At 40.3% G+C, this 16,994-nt stretch overlaps 1 long non-coding RNA gene across 2 annotated transcripts in view; it reads right to left on the minus strand.

Annotated features, from left to right (window-relative positions):
- LOC128784039 (uncharacterized) overlaps window positions 1–16,994 on the minus strand; it is a 46,452-nt gene that overhangs the window by 23,758 nt on the left and 5,700 nt on the right. For both annotated transcript variants that reach the window (XR_008429343.1, XR_008429342.1), the window contains exons 2-3: window positions 8,548–8,709; window positions 3,137–3,278 (exon numbers count right to left, since the gene is read on the minus strand). This is a non-coding gene — a long non-coding RNA (uncharacterized LOC128784039). The remainder of the gene's footprint in view (window positions 1–3,136; window positions 3,279–8,547; window positions 8,710–16,994) is intronic.

The raw sequence follows: 16,994 nt of genomic DNA on the forward strand, positions 1-16,994 counted from the left end.
CATACACAGGCAAAATGTGCAAAAGCAAGAACAGAGAAGTCCAGAAGAATGTGAGCTATTTAAACTTAGGCAGTTTGCTAGAGAAAAAAGACGCTTGCTATAGTTTTTCGATGCTCCTGGTGAACTCTACAACAAGAATACCAAGCTGTTTCATTCTGGAGAGTGATCAATACAGGACAAAGTTCATACAAACTTTTGTTCAGTTGATTAGAATCATGGAATTGTCTAGGTTGGAAAAGACCTCTAAAACTGTAGTGTCCAAGCTACATGGCATCATTAACCCAGTAACACATATTCACCATGAAATGCTGTCCCTAAGTGCCACATCCACATGCCTTTTGAATACTTCCAGGGACAGATATTCCACCATTTCCCTGGACAGCCTGTTCCAATGCCTGACACAGGATTAACAACAGGCTATTGAGTTAAGGGAAGAAAATGGCAGTAACTGCTGGTCGTATGGTGTCATAAGAAAGATGCTTCAATTTTGATCTGAATTGCTGACAACTCTGAAAAAGTTCATGTGTGGCTGGTTCCAAAGCTAAAGTCTAAAGAGACGTTACTGGCAGTGTGCCAGGAATTTGATCCCCTCTCCCTTGCTTTCCAGCCACTGAATTGCTTTAAAGGAGAACCTAAAAATACATCAAATGCTTCCTGATAAATAATTTTCCACATACACCATTTCTGTACTTGTTATAGGGCTGTTATGAGAGTGAAATGATCTACCAGCCACTCTCTCTCTGCTGAGGTACCCAGCACATAATGACTGTGTTTGAGAGTCTGGGATTTGAATGTCAGTACATCCAAAGCAGAGGAAACCCATAGAACTTCATAGCTCTGACTGGGATGTGGGAAAACTTCCTGGTTTAAAAAAAGTAATAATAATAAAAAAGCCTGTGAAAACTGGTAACTTCACATTTATGCCTGGTGTTATGTGATCCTTCCTCCCTTTGAGGTACAGAGGATACCTTGTTCTACCTTCAGAAAACATCCGTCTCAGTGGAAGAAGGATGTTTGTTCTGTTCTTCTTCTGAAGAAGTTGGAAGCAGAGCCCAGTCTGGGGCCCCTGATGAAAGGCTTCATGATGCCACACACCCTTGAGGAGATTTTGAAGGAACCTAATTTGCTGTGAGATACAAATGAAACCATTTACAACGAACAGGCTTTTCCCTTTTATGTGTAATGCAATCCTCCTTTTAAGCTGGTGAATTCCTGTCATCCAATTTTGCTGAGGCACACACTGACTTGTTGTGCATATCCAGTTATAAAGCTAAAAATATAGAGAGCCCCAGCTAGCATGGCTGGGTTATTTGCAATTACAAATGACCACAATTCTCAAATACGGTGGGCAAAATTTTGGTTTTAGCAAGATGTTTCTCAGGTGAGAATCTAGGAAGAGATTTTTAAGCCTGATGGCATTCTTTGTTTCTTCATGCAGAAGATTTAAAAAGAGTTTGTCTGGTTTACATTTATCCTGGAAAAGAGATTGGAGAATGTGTGTAAGTCTTACATAAAGTAAACAAAAAATGGGTCTTAACCCATTTTTAAAGCATTTTTCCACCATTTAAGGTAGAATTTTCACTTATTTCTGTTGTTGCTACACATTAACTCCAACTTCTGACACACATCCTGAAGAAAACCATATCTGTTCAAGATCCCATGGTGTATATTTAGTTTGCTGAAACTGCTGAAAAATTCTCTGCTGCAAAAAGGAGAAAGCTGACGTTCAGATTTTTAAAAGATAAAAACAATCAAACAAATTCCAAACAAATAGATTGTGATGCCTCTAAAAATACACAAGTTAAACCATCTCTGTCTCAGATGCTAGGTTTCCGTACTGTTATAACCATGACAGTTTATCTTTCTAGACTGCACCACTGTGAGAAGATCAGTGGTGCTGTGTGTGTATCAAACTCCCCCAAAACTGCAATCTTGTCTTCTTTATCTAGTAACCAGACAACTGAGGCCATGCTTGGCTGCTGTTGACATCAGTGATTCTGCTGAAGGAACTAAATAAACAGTTGAATGCCCAAAAGTGCTCACCCATGGCAAAACATCCCAACAGTCAGAACTACTTCAGCTTTGCCACAGCAGAAACAGGGTCAGAAACTTGTCCTATATCATTCTCATCCTGCTAATGATGAGTTCACTGAAGATGGCACCTTCTGACTCTAAATGAAGAATAGAAATAAAACAGATATCTAAACTCCCAAGGTTTTTTTCAGACTGTGCTTGGCTTGTAGGGATAGTTCTTGTATCTATACTCCACTCTGGTAAGACCACACCTGGAGTACTGTGTCCAGCCCTGGAGTCATCAGTGGAGGAAAGACATGGACCTGTTGGAGCGGGTCAAGAGAAGGGCCACAAAAGTGATCAGAGGGCTGGAGTACATATCCTGTGAAGAAAGGCTGAGACGAGAGGTTTTTCAGCCTGGAGAAGACAAGGCTTCAAAAAGACCTTATTTACAGCCTTCGGGCTTACAAGAAAGCTTGAGAGAGACCTTTGACAAGGGCATGTAGTGCAGCACAAGAAGAAATGGAGTTTCTGAAGTAGAACAGGTTTAGATTAGATATTAGGAAGAAATCATTTACTGTGAGAGTGGTGAGACACTGGCACAGAGAAGTGGTAGATTCCCTATACCTAGAAACTTTCAAGGGCAGGCTGGATGGGGCTGGAAGCTGGAAGGAAGGAAGGGCAGGAAGATGTCGCTGCTCATGGCAGGGAGGTTGGAATTAGATGATCTTCAGAGGTCCCTTCTCACCCATTCTATGATTCTATGCTTCTAAACCTGATCAGCAGGTGAGAAACTCACTGCCTAGAAAAAAGTTAAACTGTTGCCATGCTCCACCAGTACAGCCTGCTCCTGTAAAGCCACTTTGGTGCAATCTTGTATCTACCGCACAGCTAAAAAGGCTTAAGAGCATTTTTATCAACCAAAATCCTTGTTTGTGAAGTAGAAAATGAAGTGGACCAGATTGTTTTGGTTCCAGCTCCAGTGGATACAGCTGTTATTTGATCTTGGCATGTTCTTTTCAAACCTGTCTGTGTCAAAGTGGTGACTTTTTTTTATTTGCAAAGAGCCCTTTTGAATATATCCACTGCTTTATTTGAGTGTAACTTCACAGTGTTCAAATACCTCAGTTTTTAATCCTTATCTCGCTGCAGCATGGGAAACTATGGAAAGCTAGCTTCGCTCCTGGCATATCAAGCAGGAACAGTCCACATCTGGGTTTGACTTCTTTTGGTGACATTCAAGAAATTCCATTGCTTGAAGAGTTCTGCAAGGAAGACAAAAGTCAACATTTCATAATGCCTTGGCCTGGATGTCTTGGACCAGGGGACCTAGTCAAAAATACTGCCTTTGATATATATACAACATACTCAGAGCCCTTGAGCTCCACTGAATTTTGGACTGACAGGGGTGACACCTGGTGCATCTCCTCTAAAAATCTCAAGCCCAAAAGCAACTACTGCCAGTTTGGCCCCAAAAATAGTATAAATCAAAGCAAACTCAGAGAGGCATCAGCTCTGCTGCTCATTACTACATCAATACAACCTTAGAAGCAAATTTTAAATTTGCATTTAAAAGAGTATTTATAAGGAGCTTAATCTCATTCAAGTGGTTTAAGAACATCTTGATAATAGCCTCTATACATTCTATAGGATAAAAACACCTGATTAAATACCTTACATAAACATGCTCTTAGCTTTGTGGTTTATCCATTGCAGTGCTGAAAGAAATGCTATGCAAAAATTCACTTTAAATATTTCATTAACCTTCTTACCTCTGACCCAGAATCATTATACATGCTGAGAAACTAACAAAGTATTTTACATAGCAAATGTACATCTCTGTACCAGTAATTTCTGAGCAGAGAATAAATAAATGTCGATTTTCCAGCTGTACCGGCTGAGGAAATTATAGACCCTCCTCAGTAAAACACTTAGCATCTTGTTAATTTGAATAGCTCTGAACGAAAGCTTTAAGCAGAATAAATGACCCTTTCCCTTAACAAGAAGTAAGGGGCAGCAAATGAGCAAATTTGCATATGGAAAATACTTACTATTCACCAGCACTAAATGTTTCCTGTTCAAATTGGCAACAGAGAAGAATCTAATTCTCTAGAATATTTTATTGAGAAGCTAGAAAGTTAATGGAAGAGAGAAGATACTACTCATGTTTACCTCAGGAAATAAGCTAGTCAGCATTGATAATTCTGCTCAAGTGCTCCCAATTTCCATATTAAAGAGGTTCTTATTTGCTTTCTTAAATCCACATCTAAATAAGACAGGTCTGATGAGGCATCAGGATTAGTGCTGCTAGATTCTAATAATTCAAACAAATTTGCAGGGTCTTTTAAAACATGCATAATAACTATAAGGTCAAAGAATAACTTAGCCAAGTTTTTAAAGTCTCTATGATTTTTGTTACTGCCAATTTACCTTGTGACAACTGAGAAAGGTTCAATTTCACAGAAGACGAGCACAGTTTTTCCAGAAACAGACTTTCTGGGATATTTTGTGGAGGCCACTCAGAATTAGAGATGTTAGTGCATTCAAGTAATCTGTATCTTTGGAAAATCTTAGCCGCAAGGGAACTGGCTTCTCAGCAATGTTGCAAGCTGTATGAGATAACTAGCTTGGCTTTAGTTTTCTGGCTAGCTCATAATCCACCCCCTTCTGAAAACAAGCTATGAAATCACAGTATGAAGTATTGCAAGAGGCTGCGCCATTAGGGAAGCAGAAAAATCTTATATTCCCCTCACTGCATGACAAAATCCAACTGATAATGCTCAGATGCCCTTTTTAAGCTAAGAGAAGCTGCCTCACCATTTTGGCAGCCATCCAGAGTGTGTATTTTGTGTCCTAAGTTGGGGGGGGAAATGCTATAGAGGCAAATGATTCTGCAGGAAGACTGACACACAAAAAAAGCAGTTGGAGTATTTTTAACAGAAGCAAATGTTTCACACTGTTTTACCTTCAAAGGCCTGGCTGTGGCTCTTGTTTAGTTTCTTTTGTACTTGGCTAGATCCCAATGTATGATTTGCAGAACATAATCTGCCTTTACTGTACCTATGGATTTTTTGGTAGCTCAGGATTAGCATCCACTGAAAAAAGCATTTTGGAGATCTCAAGGCAGCATATTCAAGTGCACTCACCAAAATCTGTTAACACGATCAATCGTGGTGTGTGGGTTGTATGACCCAGGGAATAGCTAGCTCATCTTGGGTAGCTCATCAGTCATTAGCAGTCACTGGAAAAGCCATAGGATTCCAACAGTGACTGGAGGTAGATATCAAATTTAATTGCAGACAGAATTAAGTGTTTCAGGTTGGCAGGCTTTTGTTTAAACAGCTCTGTAAATGGCATAAGACTGGCCCATTACAGCTACATAGCTATTTCACATGGAGCACTGCATGTAAAAAATACCATAAAGGAAACCTTATCACTCTCTACAACTGAAAGGAGGTTGTAGTGAGGTGGGGACCAGTCCCTTCTCCCAGGTAGCAAGTGAGAGGAGAAAATGGCCTCAAGCTGGCCCAGGGGAGGTTTAGACTGGATATTAGGATTTTTTTTTTTTTTTTTTTAATCTAAAGGGCTAAAAAGACATGTAGATGTGGCTCTTGTGGATGTGGTTTAGTGTTGGGCTTGGCATTTCTGGGTTAATGGGTGGGCTCATTGATTTTTCCCACCTTAGTGACTCTATGATTCTGTAAAAGTAAATTCTCTTTCTCTCAGCTGCTCAGGTTCCCTCCACAGTGCATGTTGGCTGCTCTATTCCAGTGATGCACAGCAGCCACAAATCCATTGGGATGACCTATGTGACATGAACAGCAAGCACAAAGCAACAAGAATGTTCTGTCTGAAAGCTTGACTCAGAAAAAGAGGACATATATGCATGTATAAGGGATGTGAAGAGAGTCTGTACCTTGGTTTAAGAGCTATGCATTTAAACATGCAGAGAAAGCATCTCTGCATGTTTACATGCAGAGTTGTTTAAGGAAATGGAAATTCCACCATCACTACATCATTGTTGTTCCATCTGTGTCAGCAGAAGCATCCCACTGCACTGGACAGACAGTATGGCCTTGGTGGGAAGAAAGGTGGAGAAGAATGAAGCTGTGAACGGAGTGCAGAGACAAAGAAAATATCTTTGTATCATCCACACCTCTGATTTTTATTCGAGCATTGTCTTTATCCCCTTCCTGCATTCCACCAAAGCTTCATATTTTGTGCTCTCAGCAAGGGAATAGTTCTACACTGACTATCCAGCCTAAATCCCACAAGGCCTAACAGCTCCCCAAAGCCTGTCTACAGTTTCTGTGTGACACCAAACAGACAAATTCTTTAGGCCACTGTCCCTTACAGTGCAAGACCATGGGCCATGAGGTGAAGTTAGGAGAGGCCAGGTGTGAAACAAACAACAGGAGATGGCTCTTCATTTAATGGTTTGGCCACTGTCCCTTCTGTCCCTGTGTCTTAGGGATGGGGATTAGTCCAACTCTGAAACACCATCAAAGCACTCCCTCAGAAACTAAGAAGGGATGGAAAAGAGAGAAGGCAGACAAAAGGAGAAGCCAAAGGACTGGAGGGAACAGAAAAGAAAGGGCTGAAAAGAAAGGAAGACATGGCAACAAACAGTTAAAAAATTAAAAGTAAGGAACTGCAGAGGGACAAAGAGCAAAGGACTCCCAACACTTCCAGCACCCTCGAGCTGCTGGAACAGCAGTGCTGCTCTGTCCAGGGGCAGAAGGACAAATCAAAAGAAACCTCACAAATTTGGGAATCAGTGAAGCTCAATTCTGTTAACACAACTGACTGGTTTGGCCAAGGCCAGAAGGAGGTAGGTGACGAGGTCCCACACTGTGGTGGAGCCTCAGTTGAGAAAAAGGTAAATAAAAATGTGAGGGGAAAAGTGCAGCTGCAGGAAGAAATTCTGTGGGAGCAAAAAGAGGGAACACAAACTGTTAAGCCTTATCTGTGTGATAGCCCTCATCTTGCAGAAAAGGCATAATTCTGCTTATGAGCTGCTCTATGAACGTATTTCTGCAATAGAACCTTAGAATAATAAAATAATTTGTGTTGGAAGGGACCTTTGAAGAACCTCTAGTCCAAACCCCCTGCCATGGGCAGGGACATCTCCCATTAGACCAGGTTGCTAAAAGCCCTGTCCAACCTGGCCTTGAACACTGCCAGAGATGGGGCATCTGGACAACCTGTTCCAGTGCCTCACCCCACTTACTGAAAAAAATGCACTGCCTGAGTGGGATTTTTCCACTTTTTGTCCACAGTGATCAGAGATATTAGATCAGGATATAAACTGAAAGATTGGATACCAGGCTAAATAGAGTGAAGAAAACAGGAAGAGAGGAAGAAATATCCTCAGGACAGAACATTTGGGCTAATGACTCTCCTGGATATATGGAGTGAAGGCACAGAGCTACATGAATGATGGCTGGACTCTCTTTGCGTCTGTTTTCAACAGAGCTTGACACTGTTACCATTAAGTTCTGGGAGTGCTGATAAGTCAGGGATCATGGCTGGGATCAGGGTTGTCTGTGGTGTATATGCCAGCAGTTTGTATTTCTCAAGTCTGAACACAAGAAACAAGAAGAGACAGTGAACAGACAGCAGCACTTTGAAAGAAAATGGTAGGTTAAGGAACACCTATCTATCTTGTCATTTACATTTAGAAGACATCTATCACCCTGTTTTCTAAATCCCAAACAAATCTACAGAATTACAGAGTTCAGAGGAACCACGTATTTCTCTCTGCTCTTCTGGAATGACAGTGGTAGGTCAACTGAGTCTTAAATAGATAATGTATAGAGGCATCTACTTCCTTTTCCAGAATTTAGAGTCATTACTGAAACAATCAGCTGGATGGAGGAGGACTAGTTTGTGGCATAAATTAAAGTGCAAGAACACAGACTTTCTGCCATGTACCAGTCAGACACTTTTTCAGTTGTTTTTTTTTAAGTACAGGAGCTCTTCATCTAACATAGAATTCATAATTCTCTTCGGGAATCCTATCCAGATCCCACAAGGAATGCATTGTCCTAAGTGGGTGGGGACAAAACCTCTATCACTCTGACACTCCCACTAGGATATAAGTTAGAGGCCCTGTTTTGGCCCCCACCATACTTGGATAGCATATCTTATTCACTGGGAATTAGAGTCTTTGCAAATGCATTCCAAATTCTGCTTGATTTAATCAGTGCAATTTTCTCTTTCCTAATGGACTGGCCTTTCCCTCTGCAAGCCAGGAACAATTCAGCTGCAGCAAGAGCAGGGAGGGCTCACTGCTATCACAGCAAACCTTCTACCATCCTGCTTTTCATGGTCTTTGCTCCCAATTCCTTAACAGCAGCCCCTCCTCTCAAGGTCCACTTCAGTTCAGTGAACTTGATGCCCTGTCACTTTTCAGAGCCTCCTCACTGTTCTTGTAAATACAGGCTCCTTATAAACTCTGTCTCTGCAGTGACAATCTGCAACCTTCAACTCAGACTGATGGACAATTTTTATCATCACAAAGCTCCATCTTACCTCTTTTTGTCATCTCCAGGACCTCTCAGAGACCTGATCGCCAAAAGCTGTGGCAAAACTGCTCTTAAAAGACTTCAAGGAATGGGAGGAGCTTGTCCCAGACCAGTCCCCACATCTTGACTTTCCGCCTCCACTTTCAGCTAGAATTAAATAAATTTGGCTCTTTTCCAAGAAAAGAAAAAAAAAAGAAAAACAAAGAGAATATTGCCTTTAATCTCCATGTCTTGCTTTCATTGTCAGTAAAGGAAGGATAATAAAACACATTTGCATGGCTCTGAGGGGGATTGTGAGGGATAAATTAGTCTGTAAGGTATCTGTAATTGCTCAAAATGCTATCACGAAAAGTGTGAACAGCATGTGAAGAAGGGATCACCTTTAGAGCCCAAGTGATGCTGAGCTGAAGCCTTACAGCAAGAATTATTTGAAGAATAAGAGCGCTGTGTACTGAGCTCACTTTTAATGTTGATGAGAACACTGTATTGAGAAAAGTGGGGAAAAGCTACCACCTGTGAGATGTGCCATCCACATTGGCCCAAAGCTCTTCCTTAACTTGGAAGGAAAATTACTAATTGTGGAGGTGCAAGCAATGCCTACCTGACATGACTTTTGAGATGTAAGCAGGTATCAGGGAACCTGTTGTACTACTATTAAACCACACAAACTGTGCACTGGGTCTATGACCAGATGTGAAAGAGTCTGTGGGTTTATGCAAAAGACATTAAAAGAGGCACTATCAGCAGCCCAGATCTTAAAACAACATGACTCATATTTCATTACCATGAAATTTGCTTAAAAATATCACAATTTCCTATAGGTAGCAATTATGGAGAGGGGTTCCCCTTCCTCCTAACTTCTGAGCACAGAATTTAGAAGTCCTTTCTTTGCAAACCTGAACACTAGAAACCTTCCAAAGAAATACACAAAAGTTGAATTTCTCACATAACCACTAACTTCCAAAAACTGGGCTTTAATGTAAAATGGAAAGAATTATAAAGGTTAACAACAGAGCTATCAGCTTGGCAAACTATCCTCTGTTCTTGGCAAAGGCTTCCTACAGGTGGCAAGTTTGAACTCTGGTCTGTCTGTGTCTCACAAGGCACAGAAGGGGACAAGCTGAGGGAAGGGCACCTCTCACAAGATGATCCCTCATGCGCAGCAAGGACTACTGCTAAGGTATAAAGGCTGCATTGACCTGTACTGTTTTGCTGAGCAAGTGACTTCAGAAATGGGTATGGCTTCTATCTGTCCTCACATTTTTGAGTCATTAGACTGCAAGGCTGCGAATCAGTTGCTTTTGTGCTACATGGAGAGCAATATTTACAGCACCCAGAAATAGACTGAGGAGGGAGACACCCCATCAGTATGAAAGGCAAAGAACTTAGCCACTTCCATAATTATGGTTTTAAGTATGTGCAGTCACATCAGGAGAGCAAAGCAGGATATGTATTCTCCTCCCCCTTCCTCCTCCTTTCCATGTGAAAGGTATGGCACTATGATGTACTGTCCAAGGGCTAAGGTCATGTTTGCTTTGATCTGATAACAAATTGTATAATAATAGCTGGTTGGCATTCAAAGAAAAACCTGCTTGTTTTAACTTGTGGTTTATCATCAGAAGTGGAAACAAGGATTACTTCTTTTCAGGGAAACACCAAATGAAGGACAGTGTGCAGGAGAAAAATTCCAGACAACTGGTCCACTGTGCAGACACAACTTAATGAACTCCAGCTTTAATAAAGCTTCCAGCTACCTCTCAGACAGGAAATTCTGATAGTTGTGAGGTAGCATGGGCTTGAATCCCAGCAAGACCCAGTATCTCTTCTTACTTCTGCTACAAGTTTGCTTCTCAATGGCTTACTAGTTTCTAGAGGGAAACTGAAGAGCTTAAACTTACTTAAAATAAATTCCAGGGCATATCATCTTTAGCAAGCTTCTTTATGGAGATAAGAGTGTTTACTCCTTAGCTTTATGAGGGTATTTGAGATGCTATTACAACTGCAGTACTTTGACCATGTAAATGCTACGCTGTCATAATATTCTCTCCTTCGCTCTATTATGTCTCAAACAGGACTTTGAGATTTATAGGTGTCTCACTCATTCTTCTTTCCTGGGTGTCAAAGACACTAGGAAATCATGCTCGCCTGTGACAACAGCTTGTGAGTCAATATTAAATACAGTTGAGGGTTTGACTCCTTGTTATTACATCACTAGGCAAACAGGTAATATAGCTAGAAGCCATAGACCAAAGATACATAATATATCACCTGCTCTTTGGGTACCAATGGCATGCATAGAATCATCTCCTTGGAAAAGCTGGCCCTCTGACACTGTTAAGTATATTTCAGAGCCAATGTTATGAACAAACCATTATTTCCTCTTTCAGATGCAGATTTTTACTGCAAATAAATATACTTTGAATAGTGTCATCTTCAGAATTGTAACTCATAAAAAAAATGTTATTTTCAGCATTAATAACTTAACTAAGTCAAAGTGTTCATTTATGTTTTGACTACAAACTCTCTCTAATGCCAGTACAGAACTCCTATGCAACCCCTTGGATATGGTCAGAAATTCTGATGCATTAAAAAATTCAATGAAAACCTTGCTTATGAATCCTGGCTTTTAAATGTTTCAAGTCTTTCTCACTGTTTGAAATTTCCTAAAGCCTTAAATCTAGATTATTCTCTTTCTTCCTGAGCAGAAGTCCTGCTGCCTTTCTTAGTCGTTTTGAAAGAATGAATTTTCACAGTTTCATTTAAGAATGGAGGAAAAAGTGGAGTATTCTCTTTTGCATTTGTGAAATATGTAAGTGAGATGTTCAGCCAGAGGGGAGGGAGGGTTGGCAGATAAATTGTAGTGTAAATTCAGTAACTGTGTTTCTCTTTTAAAATAGGCTTGCTATAGTTTCAAAAGACATTATTTATAGAGCACCACATGCAGTAAGCATTTAACAGGCAAGGCAGACAGAAGGTATCAGTCCCAAAGCAGGTTCAATATTCAGTCACTGGACACCAAAGACTCATATTCCTGAAGTTTTCATATTCCTGAACTCCCACTCTTGCCTGAACATTCCCACCTCTCATTGTCTTTACTCTGCTTACAGACTTTGGAGCCACATCACAAATTGGAACAGGGAACTCTGATCCAACTGAAAAAGTAACACTGCAAAAAAGGCCAGATAAACATCAGCCATACTTTTCAGTCAGGTAAGTTCCCTGGTCAGATTCATCACCCAGCAGCACAAGTGCTGCAAGAACAAGGGTGGCCATAGTGGGAGAAGAAGAGGAGGTTCACAGTGTCTGTTTAAGCAATGCAAACAGGGTGATTATTAAACTGGTCCTCTGGTGCCTTCACCCCAATGGTTTGAAGGCAGGCTTCACTTTGGATATGGTGAGTCACTCCCTTCGCTAAATGGCACTATTTACAGCAAAGAAAGCCTAAGGTTGTCCCCTGTTCTTGTGATCTTTGTGGGAGCCTGGAGTCATGTTAGCCATGTGAGAACCTCAGCATTCCTTTGGAAAGGTCAGTTTAACTTGAATATCTCCTGACTGTGGAGGAAAAAGGCATGAAAGTCACATTGTAACAGCTGAAAACAAAGAGAAGAATTTGAGTCTCATAACTGCAAAAATGTAATGGCTCCATATCCCTTGCTATGCCAAATGATATAATAATGCTCAGGTATCTTCTTTAAGAAACCTAAGGGAAGCTGCCTTACCATTTTGGGATCATAGCTAGATATTCACATGCTCCACATGATCAGTGGAACTGTTTAATTACATAGAGTTTCTTCAACGCAATGCTGTGCAAACTTGACTTACAATCATCAAAGCTTGTTCTGTTCCCGTGCTACAGCAAATGCCCTTGCTGCTTCTTAGTACTCAGAGAAGTGTCAGCACAGCTCTAAGGCAGAGCATGTGACTCCTGATACTTGTGTCCTGCATGGAATCAAAGTTCTGTCAAAAGCCTTTGTACTCATGGGAAATCTTCTTCATAATTAACATTTATATAACGACTCCTTCGCAAGCCAAACATATGTTTACATTCCTCCAGTCTGTTTTTTTAAGAGACAGTGCTGGCCAGATGTTTTTTGCAAGAGCACTGGAATTAGGTCTTTGTTTTCAGCTCTGCTTCATCTACCCATGCAATGTCTCTAAGTCTCTAAGGGGAAAAATGCTCCCACACGTCCCTTTGTTTACCAAAGAACATGGATGTATTCTGCTTTTCTTGAGAGTATGTATCAGGGAGAAGTGACAGAGAGCCTGTGGAGTGACTGAGTCATCCTACCTCCCCCTCCAAAGGAGTATGGGTTTGGTGTAGAAAAGACATCTGAGGATCTTTGAGGAACTATGCCCAAAAATCCTGTCTCACCTAAAGAGGTCACAGCTCTTTGGAGTGTGCTGCAAAGTGAATCAGTGGCCCTGACTTGAGGAAAAGTTAGATTTCTGCCTCACCCTCTAATCTGCAGGGCCTTTCTTGTCTTTGTGTTTATTGTCTGTAAAATGGGTGAGCCATTATAATCCTCACCCACTCTGACAATAGAATACATCTCACAGACATCTGAAAGGTGGAAGCTGGTAAAAGAGTAAGGTCCAGTCCAACTGGCTTTTGAGTAACTCCTCACTGCAAGTTCCCCTTCAGACTGGCTCACAGCCCCAGGACTATCTAACTTAATTTTGGTCAGAACCCCAGTTGGGAACTGTTGCCTAAAGGTGCTCATGTTATACTGTGGTTTCTGAAGGCAAGTTTTTTAACAGGCAAACCATCCATGGGAATGGATGGTTTCCAAGGGAAACTCAGTCCTCTGAAAGGATGAGCTGTACTTTCTAGGAAGCAAAATGATCTGGACTAGAGAAACACCAAGGGATGTAGCAATTTAGAAAAGTTCTGCAGGTAGCTGTTTCTTCCAAAACCATGAAATGTTATATCTGGGAATGAGGCAGTCTTCATCATAAAATTCCTGAAGAAAAAAAAAATTTCTAAAGACATAAAATGCCACTAAAAAGAAATTTGGTACCTGTCTGCACACAGCCCTCTCATACAGGGGCCAGTGTTACTCCCAAGTTGAGCTGGGCCGTCTACAGAAAAGTGAATGGGGAGAGCAGCTGCCACAAGAACTAATTTAATTAATATCCCCCTCACCTTACTACCAGGAATTTGAACTGCACTTTAAAACTGTAAAGCTTTGCAGGGAGGGCAGTAATGTCCTTCCTCAAGAAATTTCTCTGGATTCAGTCCTCACTGCCTCAGTGAAACTGAAAAATCAGCTTTACCTTGTTGTTACAGGACTGTTTCAAAAGCTGCATCTGATTTCATCGGTGGTTTTCTAACTGGGCTTTTCATAAGTTTTCCATGAGAGTTTCTTTGCTTAAGGATGCACATCTGAGAATGACAGAATTCTCCTCTAAAATTTCTACAAGAAAGTATCTGCTTAGTAAGACATTGAAGTTCCATCATACACAGGCAGGTACTACATTTAGTCTAGATCTTTTTAAGCATGTTTACTTCATTGATGTTTGTTTCTGTTTAATAAAGAATTTTCCCCATCATAATATTATGCCTCTAACCTAATCAAAACCCTTTTAATGCAAATGGGCACATAGAAATTAAGAAGTGGTGGGTTTCAACATCTTGACCATGGAAAATGTTCACTCCAGTTGAAATACCCTGAGATTTCATTTGCCATAAGACTGGATTCCCAAATGAACAGAACTGTTCATAGGGGATGATGTTAATCTCTATCAGTAAGAACACCAGAGTTTGGCCAAAGGACCTCACTGATTTCTTCAAGTAAGTAGTTTTCTTCAGAATTTTCATGTCACTGGTAATAATTTTCTCTAGATTTTGTTTCTTTCGGTAACCCACAACTTTAAAATTGTGCTCTTGTGTTCTGTTAAAATATGTGTGCTAATCTCTGGTAAACCACCATATTTGATTTAGTTGAATATGTTTTGGTAATATTTTAAGTTTGCACAGTTAGTTCATGTGCCAAGTACTACATTTTTTCATTCCCCACAAAATCAGGACAAACTGTACGTCTCCTGCTGTGTCCGAAGCTGATTTGGCTAACTTTCAGCTATGTTAATTAAAGAATTCAGCAATCCTATTTTTATCTGATTTTAAAATACTACAGATACACTGCTGGCAATTTTGCTTGTTTTGATGCAAAATTACTTTAATGCAAAAAAAAGTTCAGTAGTTCACTTTATGCTATCAATTTCCACATCCATGCACAGATACCTTCTATAATGCTAAGAGCTGTCAATAAATGACAAAGATTTATCAAATCCACTTTCAGGATAAGGTTTAAGAATATAGATTTGGATAAACTTCACTAAATGGAATATCATGCAACAGAGGAAGAGGTAAAAAGAAAGAGAATACAAATGAGAAGGTTCAAAGGTCTTTCTTGAGCCAAACTGGCTGTAATATCAAAAAGTTCTGGTTTGAAAAGAATGTTTCTAATGCTTTTGAAAACTTGGGTTAACTATTTAAAAAAACTATTTACTAAATAAAGTTTATTAGCAATAATCACTTCAGCCAATGGACTGTAAAATATTGCAATGATTGCTATAATGTTCTAAAAGTAAAAGGGTTTTGCTAATTTGAAAAGAAAGGGATTAAGATAAGCAGGCATTAAATTTCCAGCACCAACTCCCTACTCTTCACCTATACAATTTATTTCTATTCTACATTAATATTGTTGGCCATACTCATAGCTTAGAGGGACAAAACTTATTCTGTTTGAAGTCAGTGGGCATTTTGCCATAGATTCAATAGGAACAGAATTTGGCATCTGAAAGTATACTGCCATGTGATGAAATATGGACCTGCAAAATATTTGATTTGTGGTTTTACCTGCCCACATTACTGTTTTCTTTACAACTGTTTTTAGTAAAATATTATTTTAGGAATCTGATCTTTCAGGTCAACAAGACGTTGCACAAACTACGTATCTTCTCTTTCCTCCAATTGTGTTATCTAATCTGAGTAAGTTCAATGCATCTGATATCCATTTTTGCTCTTTATCATTCACTGTTTTTTTTTTGTTGTAAGGGTTAAAAAACACAGGTACCTAGAATCATCAGCATCTTGCTTTTGTAGTTCTTCCTAGGTTTCAGCTGCTATTGCAATGCTCAAAGTCTTTAGGCTCTCTTGAAGAATATTAGAAGTGAATACCAATACATGGAGGGCTACTGTTTGACTTGAGAATATCCCAGTGCAATTTGAGAGACTGTAATACTTTCTTTTGGATCATTACTCCTTCTTTACTCCTCTGGTAGCAAGCACTGCCAACATGTCTGGACTTCCATTGAAAAGGGATGCTGTATGAAAGGCAAAGGTGGGTTTAACTGATTACTGAAAGCACATGGCAGTGGTACAAAGAGAAGAACCAGGAAGATGAATGCATCAAAAACACAGATCCTCTACTACCCTTTATTCCTGCCTTCAGAAAAAAAGTGACCAGTAAAAACTGTGGTGATTTTGTGATCCATAGAAAGTGAGTTTGTTGGCCTGCAGCCAATTGCCAGTGAAGAGATCCACATCAAACAGCTTTCAACACAGTGGGTGACTTACGATCTGAAGTCATAGAAGTTTGTTTCCAGATTCACTTGTAGCTTTAAACTGATGCAGATTTACTGGGAGGTTACCAAGGAAATTTTACCCTTCTTGTAGCCCCTCTCTCACTCCACTGGTGTAGTGCTAGCAATTCCCTTGTTCCCAGAGGGGATATCATCTCATCCCCTCTCTGGCACCTCAACACTAGCCACAAGCAGTGGGGAGTTGTAGAGAAAGTACAGCCTGAGTCAGGACTGTGAGTATGCATTCTTCTGCATTTGGCCCTCCACTGTGGGATCTCCCCAAGGCCATTGAGCTGTCAGAAAGGTGGGTGCCTGACACAGAGTTATGAAGGGAGCGCAATGTCCCTGATATTAACATCTGGCCTGCATCTGTCCCTGGTTTCAGGGGAGAAGACAAGCAAAACATAATCCAATCACTTCTAGACAAGGCTTGTGGCTGAAGCATGTCATCAAGACACTGTGCCACTACTACTAAGAAAGTATTGCTTTTTGAGCTCTAAGTAACAAAACTAGGAAAGACAGGATGACAAGAAGGTGAGAACATTCATTCTGGTATTACTCACAATTCTTTGTTTCTCATATCCTGAAAAAGAAAGCAATTTTAAATTGCCATTAATTTCTTTTTTTTATGCATTTCCTCAATTTTACTAAACAGAAAGCACTTTCATTTATGTACTTGTGTGTACTGGAATGAATTAGGACAAATCCTCTATGGATTTTAAGATTGAGAATAGCTTACACGCCATCAGAATGTTAGGAGGCATTTAGTTAATGTTCTTTTCAGTGCAGTAGTTTGATTTAATCAGCATGAAGTCTTGCCCACATGTAAGTGCAGTCACTGACCCCTGAAGCACAGAGCCAAACACCGAT

Source organism: Vidua chalybeata, chromosome 2 (assembly GCF_026979565.1).
Source record: "Vidua chalybeata isolate OUT-0048 chromosome 2, bVidCha1 merged haplotype, whole genome shotgun sequence".
Taxonomy (NCBI): Eukaryota; Metazoa; Chordata; class Aves; order Passeriformes; family Viduidae; genus Vidua; species Vidua chalybeata.